Source organism: Euleptes europaea, chromosome 5 (assembly GCF_029931775.1).
Source record: "Euleptes europaea isolate rEulEur1 chromosome 5, rEulEur1.hap1, whole genome shotgun sequence".
NCBI classification, from domain to species: domain Eukaryota; kingdom Metazoa; phylum Chordata; class Lepidosauria; order Squamata; family Sphaerodactylidae; genus Euleptes; species Euleptes europaea.
Window position 1 is genome coordinate 28,205,175 of NC_079316.1, and position 12,375 is coordinate 28,217,549.

Genomic DNA, 12,375 nt, shown 5'->3' on the forward strand with positions numbered 1-12,375 from the left:
AGATTCCAACTACAAAAAGAATGGTCAATGTTTGTAACAGCAAAAGACAAAAAACCCTTCAAGTCTTTTGTGATTCTTAAGGCAATGTCTAACACCTTAAAGAGAGCAAACTGATATCCTTTCTAAGTTAAGGGCAAAAAATTATCTCCTGAGTCCCAACACAATTGTAAGCAAATATTCAGCCATTGTTTTTGAGTTAATCAGGATGTCAGCACAGTCTCGGTCAACAGTTAACCACAGACAAATACTGGCAAAGGAGCTTAGTTTCTTGAGTCATGAAACTAGCAAGTAAGATGATTTCATTTGACTCCAATATCACAGGACCTCTACTAGGGTTGCCAGCCTCCAGGTAGTAGCTGGAGATCTGCTATTACAACTGATCTTCAGGAGACAGAGATCAGTTCACCTGGAGAAAATGGCCACTTTGGCAATTGGACTCTATGGCATTGAAGTCCCTCCCCTCCCCAAACCCCACCATCCTCAGGCTCTGCCCCAAAAATCTCCCGCTAGTGGCAAAGAGGGGCCTGGCAACCCTAAATTGTAAGTTGTAAAAAAAAAGACCCCCACTTAGGGTCATGAGCAGTAAAATATGCAATGTATTGCACATTATTTTCTAAACTAATTTTCTAACCCCCCCCCCCCATAATAGGAAATTAAGTATATAAGATCTGGGATTTAGCCATAAACTTCAGGTCAGTTTTTCCATCATAGCCTGCCTCTACCACTAAAAAGACACCATGTTATGTCTGAATTTCAGGTTTCCTAAGAAGCTGGATTTTGCTGCTTCTATGATTTAGAATCCTGGTTGCTAGGAAAGAAAATCCAGTGTGTTAACACACACACCAATTCAGATGTCACAATAACTTGCATTTTGATTGAAGACATAATGATTAATTTTAATCAAAATTATTTAAATCATGTTTCTCTTTATTATTTAGGCAGTCCCTAAATCAAAGTGCAAATTAATTTGTTGCTATCACTCACCCAAACATACTGATTTAAAACTGAATAGTGTCTTTCTACAGCCTCCAAGGATAATCATAATTCTTAATTTATTTAGCTTAACACTTTTATTAGTTTAGAAAATAATGTGCAATACGTTGCATATTTTACTGTTCATGACCCTAGGTGGGGGTCTTTTTTACAACTGGCAGCCATGACAGGTTTTGGAGACAGGTGCTTTTTGCATTCTAAACTAAATCCACATTTCTAGTGTCCCTTTACTCCATTCCTCCTTCTTTGTCATATAACTGTCCTTCTTCACTCTCAATAGTAAATATTCTCAACCAAAAGCAAGGTCTGAAAGTAGTGACTGAGTAAATCAGGAAAAAAGGATCATCCATTTGTGGGCAACGTCTGCGATGACTTGGCAGTTCCAGATCCCTTGTCTCAGGCCATCAAGTAAGTATTTGCTGTACTAGGATTGATGAAGGTTTTATCCCTACAGTTTGTTCTTTATAAAGAAAAGCAGCTTTTCATAAGTTTCTAACAGGGTCGTGAGTTCAGTTTGAAGAGATTTGCATGGCTGAGCTAAGTTTAGGTTTCCTTTTTAAACCAGATTTTTTTTTAAAAAAGAGAACTTACATCTGAAACATAAAAAACTTTAAAAAGTTACTTTCTATGCACACTGATGAGATTTGTTAAATCAGGATGTTTTTAATTATAGCTCCAACCATGAGCTATAATTAACCCCATAAGGTTCCAGAGATATGTATGGGTTTTCCGCCAACAGGCTAATAATACCTCCCTGGGATTTTTCCAGGTTGGGAAATAAACACAGGGAGAAGGCTGAAGCCTAGGGTTATCAGCTCCAGGTTGAAAAATACCTGGAGATTTTAGGGGTGGAGCCTGAGGAGGGTGGGGTTTGGGGAGGGGCTTCAATGGGGTATAATGCCATAGACTCCATCTTCCAAAGTGGCCATTTTCTCCGGGTAAACTGATCTCTGTCACCTGGAGATCAGTTGTAATCCGTTGAGATCTCCAGCCACCACTGGGAGGTTGCCAACCCTACTGAAGCCCCTTCTTCTTGTGAGCTTTACCCAGATCCATATCAGGTACCATACACATAGGACTTGAGGAGAACCCACAGCTCATGTGACTGTGTTCATATGGCACAGGGTGGGGACCCCAGACCCATCCTGTGTACTCTGTGACTCTTTCTTTGACTTGCATTCTGTCCACTGCATTGGCCAAGCACACAGGACTTTCCTGATCCAATTCCATTGAACATTTGCTGGTAAAGCTAGGAATAGCTAGGCTATTCTGCCCCAAAGATGTAGAAAGCGTTACTATGTATTTTTTAAATCAGAACAGCCTTTCTTAGAATGATGAAATTATCTAAGTGATAACATTTGCCTCTCACAAAACAAGGAAGGATTCTGGCCTACATTCTATATATCAGCTCTCAGTTCTATCCTCTGCGAATTCTGATCTCAAGGAACAGCTGTTTTCGAAGAGCTTGATTTATTCATCCGCCACTGCCGAGCTTGTTAACTTCTGTGCCGTTTGGGTGATTAAGTTTCAGGTTTTGCCTGTCCTCCAGCTGCCCTGAAAAACCGAGGGCACGGTTTAGATTGAACTCATTCTCATGGAGCCAGAGGAGGCTGCTCCAGATTAATTATACTGTATGTCTAGATTTAATTTAGGATCTTTTTATTGTGGTTATGGTAAAATTATAATTCAGTATAGAATTGTGTGTGGTCTGGGTTTTATATCTGAGGAGGTATTCAAAAAGGGAATTATTCAGCCATTATTCAGTCACTCATGGGCAAAGGCTGCTTCCATGGAGCACTGGGTATTGAGCCATAGCAATGATTCAAAACTGGATTTTTCTGTGTGGACAAGTCAATTCAGTTGCACAGGATTGCTATAGTGTGGCAGTTAGGGTTTCCTACCCCAGCAGGAGAATTTGGAGGAGGAACACAAACTACTTGGCATTGTGGCAATGCACAACATCACTTCTGGAGAGAAACCAGAAGGCATGTCATTGCATCGGGGTGATGCTCTAGGATTCACCTCAAACTCCAGTTTCATGCTGAAAGTGACATCCCACATTGGTACAATGCCAGATCCCTCCCGCTTCCCCCTAGGGTTGCCAGGTGGGTGGTTTCACTGGGCAACTGCCCGCCAATCCACTGGACTTCTCTGGAGCAGGGATTGCATGAGCGTGATTGCCCCAGCCACACCCCCCCAAAACCTCCTGCCGATGGAGAGGGGGGACCTGGCAACCCTACACCAGCGTGGTGTAGTGGTAAGAGCAGTGGTGGAGTCTGATCTGGAGAACCAGGTTTGATTCCCCACTCCTCCACATGAGCGGCAGATGCTAATCTGGTGAACTGGATTTGTTTCCCCACTCCTACTTACAAAGCCAGCTGGGTGACCTTGGGCAAGTCACTCTCTCTCAGCCTCACCCACTTCACAGGGTGTTGGTTGTGGGGAGGGGAAGGGAAGGTGATTGTAAGCCGGTTTGATTCTTCCTTAAGTGGTAGAGAGAAGTCGGCATATAACAACCTCCTCCTCGTCGTCCTCTTCTTCTTCTTCTCCTGCTGCCTGTCTAGAGGTGGCAAGAAACAGGGGCCCGGGAAAGGATGTCTTCTGCTATAGTGGACCCACTCCTCAGCAACAATAGCAACAATATCCAAAGATGTGTGGATACAGCCCTAGTGAAAGTGACAGGAATGGTTTACAACATGACATATCTGTTCATCGTTGTGGTACCTGTGCAGGGCCACATGGATACTGTGCGCGTGCAGGCCTGCTGCAGAGAGGATTTCTGAAGCTCAAAATGCCTAGAGGTTCTCCCTCCCCCTCCCCCATGCTTTCCCCCTCCTTTTCCAGCATGATATAGAGGGGGCTGTGAGCTCTTGACCCATCAACCAGAAATCACCACAGAGACAATCAGATTCCAAGCAGATGGCTTTACTGGTCAAATAGGCAATACAGTGCATGGAAGGCAAGATGACAGCTATGGCTTGTCTTGCCCGTTATTTGGAAATATAAGGCAGAGAAACGGCGGGAGATTACAAAGCATAAACAGAGCATTATTTCCCAGGAGTGGCGTTCCCAGGCTTTGGTATGTGTAGCCGTCCTTGAGTCTGGACGGTTCAGCAGAGAAATGAAAGGAAACATCTAAACCGAGATAACAGCCTGACATCCTGCTCCCCTTAAGTCCCCCTCCCATCCGGCAAGGGGGCTGGTCTGTCCGGGTAGGCATCGTGAAAGGCGTTGATGAGTTTGGGGGCGGAGACATCCCGCGCGCGAACCCACTCGTCATAGGCGGGGGGAAATGTTTCCAGCGGATCAGGTATTGCAAGGCCCCATGGTGTATGCGGGAATCCAGGATTTTGGAGACTTTGAAATGTTCCTCCCCCCCCCCCATTATGGGTTGTTCAGGAGGCAGCTCCGGGTGCCATTGTGGGGAAGCAACATGGGGCTTTAGAAGGCTGACATGGAAAACGGGGTGCACACGCCTCAGAGTTTTGGGGAGAGACAGTTCCACCGTGACAGGATTTATGAGGCGGGTGATGGGAAACGGGCCAATGTATCTAGCACTGAGCTTATGGCAAGGACGGGTGGAGCGCAGGTTCTTGGTGGAAAGGTATACCAGGTCACCCACTTGCAGGTCCATATTTGGGGAACGATGCTTGTCAGCCTGCGCCTTGTATTTGCGCTTGGCTCGGTCCAGGTTGCTAATCAGCCAGGGCCATGTTGTACGGAGGGTGTGAGCCCATGAGGCAATGTCGGCATCCCCCTCCCCCTCTGATCCTTCTACAGGGGTGATAGGACCGAAGTCCTGTCCATACACCGCATAAAACGGGCTGAAACCTGTGGATTGATGTACAGCATTATTGTAGGCATATTCTGCAAAAGGCAACAGTTCTACCCAGTCATCTTGGTGGTAATTGACAAACAGCGCAAATAACATTCGAGTACAGCATTGACAGGTTCGGTTTGACCATCCGTTTGGGGATGGTATGCACTAGACAACCCTTGTTCCACCCCCACCAATTTGAGAAAAGCTTTCCAAAACTTAGCAACGAAACTACTTCCGCGGTCGCAGATTATCTTACGCAGAAACGAATGTAGTCTAAAGACATGTGACACGAAGAGGCGAGCCAACTTCTGAGTGGAGGGGATCCCCGCACATGGAACCAAAAGTATTTGCTTAGAAAATAAGTCAGTGATAACCCATAACACAGTTTTCCCCCCGCTGAGAGGGAGATCCGTCATAAAATCCATAGCAATCACTTCCCAGGGTTTGCTGGGTATTTCAAGTGGTTGCAGTAGTCCTGGGGGTTTGCCTTGAGATCGTTTGACCGTGGCGCAAACAGGACAGCTGCGAATGAAAGAGTCAATGTCAGAACACATTCCCCCCCACCAGAACTGCCTGCACAACATGTGAAGGGTCTTTAGGAACCCAAAGTGTCCAGCTGTTTTTACTCCATGAGCCAAATGTAAGACTTCTTTTCGGAGCGTTTTGGGCACGTATAATTTCGAGTCTTTGTACCAACAACCTCCTTGTTCGATTACATCGGGAGGCAGGGTTTGAGCGGAGCATTCCATTAGGCATTGTACCCGAAGGGAATTTAAGAAAGACTCGGAGACGGGAACCCCCCCTTTTTTACGGTGGAAGCAGGAGCAGATATGGGGGTCGACGAGGGGGAAGCGCTTACGTGCGGTGGTGCGCTGACTGCAGGCGGCTTGGCGGCCGGTTGGGTTGGAGGAGTTGGCGCGTCGGCCACTGCGTGCTTCCGTTGTGGGGGCAGTGTTTGGGATCGGGTTTGTACAGCCAGCACGGGTAGGGCTTCTCTTTGCGCGGGCGTAAATAAAGAGTCTGTTGGCCGATCGAGTTTCACCGGGTACTGAGGCAGTCGGGAGAGAGCATCTGCGAGAACGTTTTGTTTTCCAGGGACATGCTTCAGGACGAAACGAAACTGAGCAAAGAAATCCGCCCAACGCTGTTGTTTTGCGGACAATTTATGGGTCCCCGTGAGGGCAACTAGATTTTTGTGATCAGTCCAGACTTCAAAGGGTACTTTAGACCCCTCCAGGAATTGTCACCACAGAGTAAGTGCATGGTGAACGGCCGATGCTTCTTTCTCCCAAATGGGCCAGTTCAATTGGGAGTGCGCAAACTTCTTTGAGAAGTAAGCGCAAGGATGAAGGAGACCATCTGGTCCTCTTTGGAGAAGGGCCCCTCCCATAGCCACGTCAGAGGCATCGACTTGCACAATGAACATTTGATTCGGGTCTGGGTGCCATAGCACAGGCTCCGAAGTGAAAAGGCGTTTGAGGGCTACAAAAGCGGCCTGGCATTGATCAGTCCACAGTATCTTAGCGGAGGGTAACGTAGCCGAGCTTCCTTTACCCTTTGTTTTCAGCAGGTCGGTGATGGGCAGCGCCACTTGGGTGAAGTTAGGGATGAACCCGCGATAGAAATTAGCAAAACCTAGAAATTGTTGTACTTGTTTGCGTTTGGAGGGAGGGGTCCAATCGAGGACGGATTGGACCTTGGCCGGGTCCATGCTAAGGCCATGGTGGGAGATTATATATCCCAAGAACGTTATTTTGCTCTGATGAAATTCGCATTTAGCCAACTTTGCAAAGAGTTGGTGATTGCGCAGGCGCTGCAGAACTTCTCGGACCAGAGCGACATGCTCATCCATGGTTTTTGAATAAATAAGAATGTCATCTAAATAAACCACCACCCCGCGGTACAGTAAATCGTGGAGGATTTCGTTGATGAGTTGCATGAAGACCCCCGGGGCCCCTTTTAACCCGAAAGGCATCACAAGGAATTCAAACATTCCAAAACAGCTAGAGAAGGCAGTGAGGGGTTCGTCTCCCTCGCGGATACGGACGCGGTAGTAGGCTTCTACTAAGTCCAACTTGGAGAATATACGTCCCTCCTGCAACTGCCCCAAAATATCTGAAATCAGCGGTATAGGGTAGGCGTTGGTTTGGGTAACTGCATTGAGCTTTCGGAAGTCGATGCATAGGTGCAGGTCGCCCTCCTTTTTTCGGACGAAAAATGCGGGGGCTGAGTTGGGAGCATTCGATGGGCGAATGAACCCTCTGGCAAGGTTTTTGTCCAAAAAGTCCCATAGTACAGTGCGCTCGGAAGCGCTCATAGGGTAAATTTTACTCTTGGTTAATGTGCAGTCCTTCACCACCTCAATTGCACAGTCAGTGGCCCGGTGAGGGGGTAAGGCATCACATTCTTTAATGTTAAAGACATCCGCAAAGTCCTGGTATACATCAGGTAGGGACGGCGGTGATGGGACATCGGAGGTTAATGCTGGAGCGGGTGGAGACAGCACCGCGACTTGCTGTCGGTGCTGATTGCATTTGGGGTTGGCAAAGGAGATAGTGTTCGTCTCCCAGTCTATACTGGGACTATGACCTTTAATCCAGTTAATTCCCAGGACCACTTCAAATCGGATAGGGGCTATGGTAAAGTCTATTTGCTCCCAGTGGGAGCCAATACCCATCACCACCCCTGTAGTGCAATGATCAACTGGGCCCCCCTTGAAATGGCTTCCGTCCATTTGGGCAAATTGGACGGGGGCTGGTAAAGCCTTGGATTTGATTTTGAGTGCTGCAAAAGTGGCCTCATTGATTAGAGTGCGACCGCAACCGGAGTCAATGAGTGCCTTAACGGGTAGTTGGGGACCACCTTTATAGTGTTGTAAAACTGCGTCCACATAAACGGTGGTTTCCACTTCCTTCACCTTGGTGGGAGCTTTCGGTTTAGCAGGAGATTCTGCAGGGGTCTGTGGAGACGCTCCACTCACCACAGACCGGAGCCGTTTTTTGACAAATCAAGTGGGGTTTCCAGGTTCAAAGCTGGAGGATCCCATGGGTTTTCTTCGTCAGAAGGAGAGTTGTCCCCCAATGGGGCATTTGTAATCCGGGACCCGGCGGGGTCACTCGATGTAGGAAGGTTAGATGAGTCCTCAACGTGAAGTGCAGAGGGTGTGGGTCTCCCTGGCGCTGCGGGTGGCCGCGGTGCCTCTGCGTTGAGGTCATCCTCGAGCTCGGGTTGCCATGCTGGGGCGAAAGGGTTCAGGACGATGTGGGCAGACTGCCGCAAAGTGGCCCAGTTCCCCACAAGTGAGGCAAGCTCCTCTTTGAAACCGTGTTTCGCGATCCTGGGGTGGACGCGCGGGCTTCCGTGGATTGGGGAGCGGTGCCTTGGGCTGGGGTTTTTGGACGCTTTTCTCCTTGTTTCTTTGGCGGACAAGGGAAATAAAGCGCCGGCGGCTTTCCACCTACTCGGATAATAGAATCCAATCCTCGAGGGTGTCGGGATCACCCCGCATATACGACCAGTTCAGAATGTCAGGGTGTAAGGCTTCCCTGAAATGGTGAATTAGGGTGGCTTCGGGCCAGCCCACAATTCTGCTTGCTAGTCTCTGGAATTCATCAGCAAACTCTCGAACTGGAGTAGAGCCTTGTCTTAGTTGTAGAAGCTCCGCTTTGGCTCGTTCCCCCAGAAAGGGATCCTCAAACCTCCTCCGTAAGGCAGTCATGAAATTGTTGAGGGAACGGATAGAGCGGGATCAGGTGTCGAACTGGAGGACCATCCAGTCGGCTGCTTTACCTGTCAAAAGGGAAGCCACATAGCGAACCCGGCTGTCCTCTGTAGGGAAGAACTGTCCTTGTTCTCGCATATAGCTGTCTACCTGATGCAAGAAACAGGGCAGGGTTTCGAGAGATCCATCGTAAGTAGTTTTCAATTTGAGTTGTTTCCAAGGACCAAGCATGGGTTGGCCCGGTTGCACGGGTGCCCTGGGTGCAGGTAAAACGGGACCTCCGGGAACCAGGGGTTGAACAGGCACATTAGCGGGTGGCTGGGCTGGCACTCCCTGTTGAACCGGTACTGCGGCCCCCTGTGGAACGGGTTGTGCCGGGGTTGTCAGGGCCTGCTGTAACTGCCTGTTGTCCTGAAGCAAGCGTTCCATTAGCTCCTGGAGTTGATCTACACGGTCAGATAGCTCCCGATTCTGAGCTCGTAACAGGTGAACGTCCTCACCCGGGCCACCTGTACGATGAGGTTTGCTTGTCCGAAAACTTGTGGCCCATTGAGAACTGTCCCCATACAAGTCCTCTTCCTCAGACTCCTCGGAGTCGTGGTGTCGTTCTGCGAGGCGGCGTGCACGTTGGGTCATGCGCGACGGGGCAAATACCGGGGAAAACGACAGACCCAATGGAGGACTGCTCTGTCCGGAGTCTTTGGGGCGGCCGCCTGTCCGCGCCCGATCCGCAGCCAACTGCTGCTCTTTGTCCCTTGCGGCTTGAGCCTCGGCTTCCGCCTTAGCTGCTTCAGCAGCTTCCCTATCCACGAGAGCCTGTGCGCTTTCAAGTCTCAGGGCGGCAGCTGCGGTAATGTGCGGTAAAAGTTCCGTTTCCAGGAGCGTGAGTAGGGGGTCGGGCTCCCCACCTAACAATGGTTGCACTCGGACCGCGACCGCGGGTGCATCGGCCCCGAACGTCAGGGTCAAACATTGAGCCAAGGTGGCTATCGTGGTATCCTTTGTACAATCTGCAAAGAGGAGGGCTGTCTGGATAGCGATCCTTTTGGCTTCAGCTTGACAGTCAGCTGCATTGGGTACCAACGAAAAACCTGCCGGTGCGGCTCCCGCCATGGTACCTTCCCCCAAGGCGACAGGACGCCTTAGAGCCATGGATGAGAGAGTCTCACGGGCAATAAGCTTATCCAATAAACCGGTTAGTATTTGTAAGTCCTCAGTTGCCAGCCGGGCATCATCCAGCAACTGATCAAAATCCTGGAGGTCTAAACAAGCATTAGTATCCTTCGATGTTAACATCCAGAGACCCCTCACTAGAGATCGCCACTGCGTCTGGACCAGTCCACTCAAGCGGCAAACCTCTGAATTAGTCCTAAAGAGTTCAGCTACTATGTCCCGTAGGAGGGTAGGATCCTCTGAGGAGGACTCCAGGGTTCCAAGAAGCAGTAGTCACGGTTCACTCGGAGAGCGCCCTCCTAGCTCCCATCCGAGTGGCAGGCGAACCCTCCAGGGCTCCAGCCTGACTAAAGAATCAATGAAGAAGTGATAGCTGTCATAATGTGAGCTCTTGACCCATCGAACCAGAAATCACCACAGAGACAATCAGATTCCAAGCAGATGGCTTTACTGGTCAAATAGGCAATACAGTGCATGGAAGGAAAGATGACAGCTATGGCTTGTCTTGTCCGTTATTTGGAAATATAAGGCAGAGAAACGGCGGGAGATTACAAAGCATAAACAGAGCATTATTTCCCAGAAGTGGCGTTCCCAGGCTTTGGTATGTGTAGCCGTCCTTGAGTCTGGAAGGTTCAGCAGAGAAACGAAAGGAAACATCTAAACCGAGATAACAGCCTGACAGGGGCAGAGCACCCTTCCAATCAGTTCTCTCTCTGCCACTGCTGAGAGGAAAGAGAATGGGCCCTATGTTCATTAGACATTAGATGGGTCCTCCTCTTCTATTTAAGTGGAATAAATCCCTTTTGTAAAGATAACAATTTATTCATCGCTTCAGTAGGCTCAAACAGGGCAAGAAACTGTCAGCCCAATCCATCTCGAGCTGAATAATCACATATATCAGACTATAAATTGGCACTAGTTGACTGGCCCGCTGCAGATCCATGCCCATTCTTAGGGTTGCCAGCTCCAGGTTGGGGAAAACCTGGAGATTTTGGGGATGGAGCCTGAGAAGGGCAGGGTTTGGGGAGGGGATGGACTTCAGTGGGGTATAGTGCCATATAGTCCACCTTCCAAAGTGGCCATTTTCTCCAGGTGAGCTGATCTCTGTCGCCTGGAGATCAGTTGTAGCAGCAGGAGATCTCCAGCCACCATCTGGAGGTTGGCAACCCCACCCATTCTACTTGGGCACAGTCAACAGCTCTTTGCCATGGATCTTTCTGTAGACTGTATCTGCAAGGCTGCAGTGTGGTCCTCCTCCTGCACCTTTGCAAGACAGTACATGATGGATGGGGATGCCACGAGAGATGTGGCAGTGAGAAGAGTGGTCCTGCAATCGCTGGTCAACTGAGAGCTCACACCCACTTTCCTGAGACTGGTAAGTAAGCTCGCTAATCTTCCATGTGGGAATGCACAGGTATCGTGGCAATGAAAACAGAGTTGCACTTACCTGTAACTATTGACCATGGAGTAGTCACCTGTGCAGTCACACAACCGTCCCTTGTGCCCCACTGTGAGCTTCTAACTCAACCTGGTAACCCTTACCTCATTTCAACAGCAGCAGAGAGAGAGAACTGAGGGAAGGGTGCTCTGTGTGTGTGTGTGTGTTAAGTGCCATCAAGTCGCTTCCGACTCATGGCGACCCTATGAATGAAAGTCCTCCAGAATGTCCTATCTTTGACAGCCTTGCTCAGATCTTGCAAATTGAAGGCTGTGGCTTCCTTTATCGAGTCAATCCATCTCTTGTTGGGTCTTCCTCTTTTACTGCTGCCCTCAACTTTTCCTAGCATGACTGTCTTTTCCAGTGACTCTTGTCGTCTCATGATGTGACCAAAATACGATAGCCTCAGTTTAGTCATTTTAGCTTCTAGGGTCAGTTCAGGCTTGATTAGATCTATAACCCACTGATTTGTTTTTTTGGCAGTCCACAGAATCCGTAACTCTACCCCCTCTATATCATGATGGGAAAGGCAGGAAACAACATGGGGGAGGGGGATGGAGCACCTCTAGGCATTTTGAACTTTCTTGTGCATTCACAACAACAGCACATGAACACATGAAGCTGCCTTATACTGAATCAGACCTTGGGTCTATCAAAGTCAGTATTGTCTACTCAGACCGGCAGTGGCTCTCCAGGGTCTCAGGCAGAGGTCTTTCACATCACTTGCCTAGTCCCTTTAACTGGAGATGCCGGTGATTGAACCTGGGACCTTCTGCATGCCAAGTAGATGCTCTACCACTCAGCCAGAGCAAAAATCAATAAGATTAGTTTTAGGGGTTAGAAAAGCTTGTTGATTAAAATGAAGAGTCTGGCTTTATGCAAACGCTATGCATATCCTCACTGAAAAGTGAATGAGGAATGAATCAGGAGAAGGTACCAGAGCAGTGGTTTATTTAAATGAGTTTGTTTATTGAACTCCTCTGAGGTTATCCTCTTATATAAGTATTAGGAGGTCATTAATTACTGCATTATAAAACTAGAAATTTTTCCACTCTCTCAATTATCCACCCTGACTTCATATTATGGGTCTTTAATTCTTCTTGCAAGTCCAGCAGATCTGGGGCATCCATTTAGAATTGTTTGGCTTTCCATTAACTTTCAGTTTTCACCTTGTTAATTAGTTTCCTCAGCTAGTATACCTCAACTCATACACGTGTACAGTTATTCATT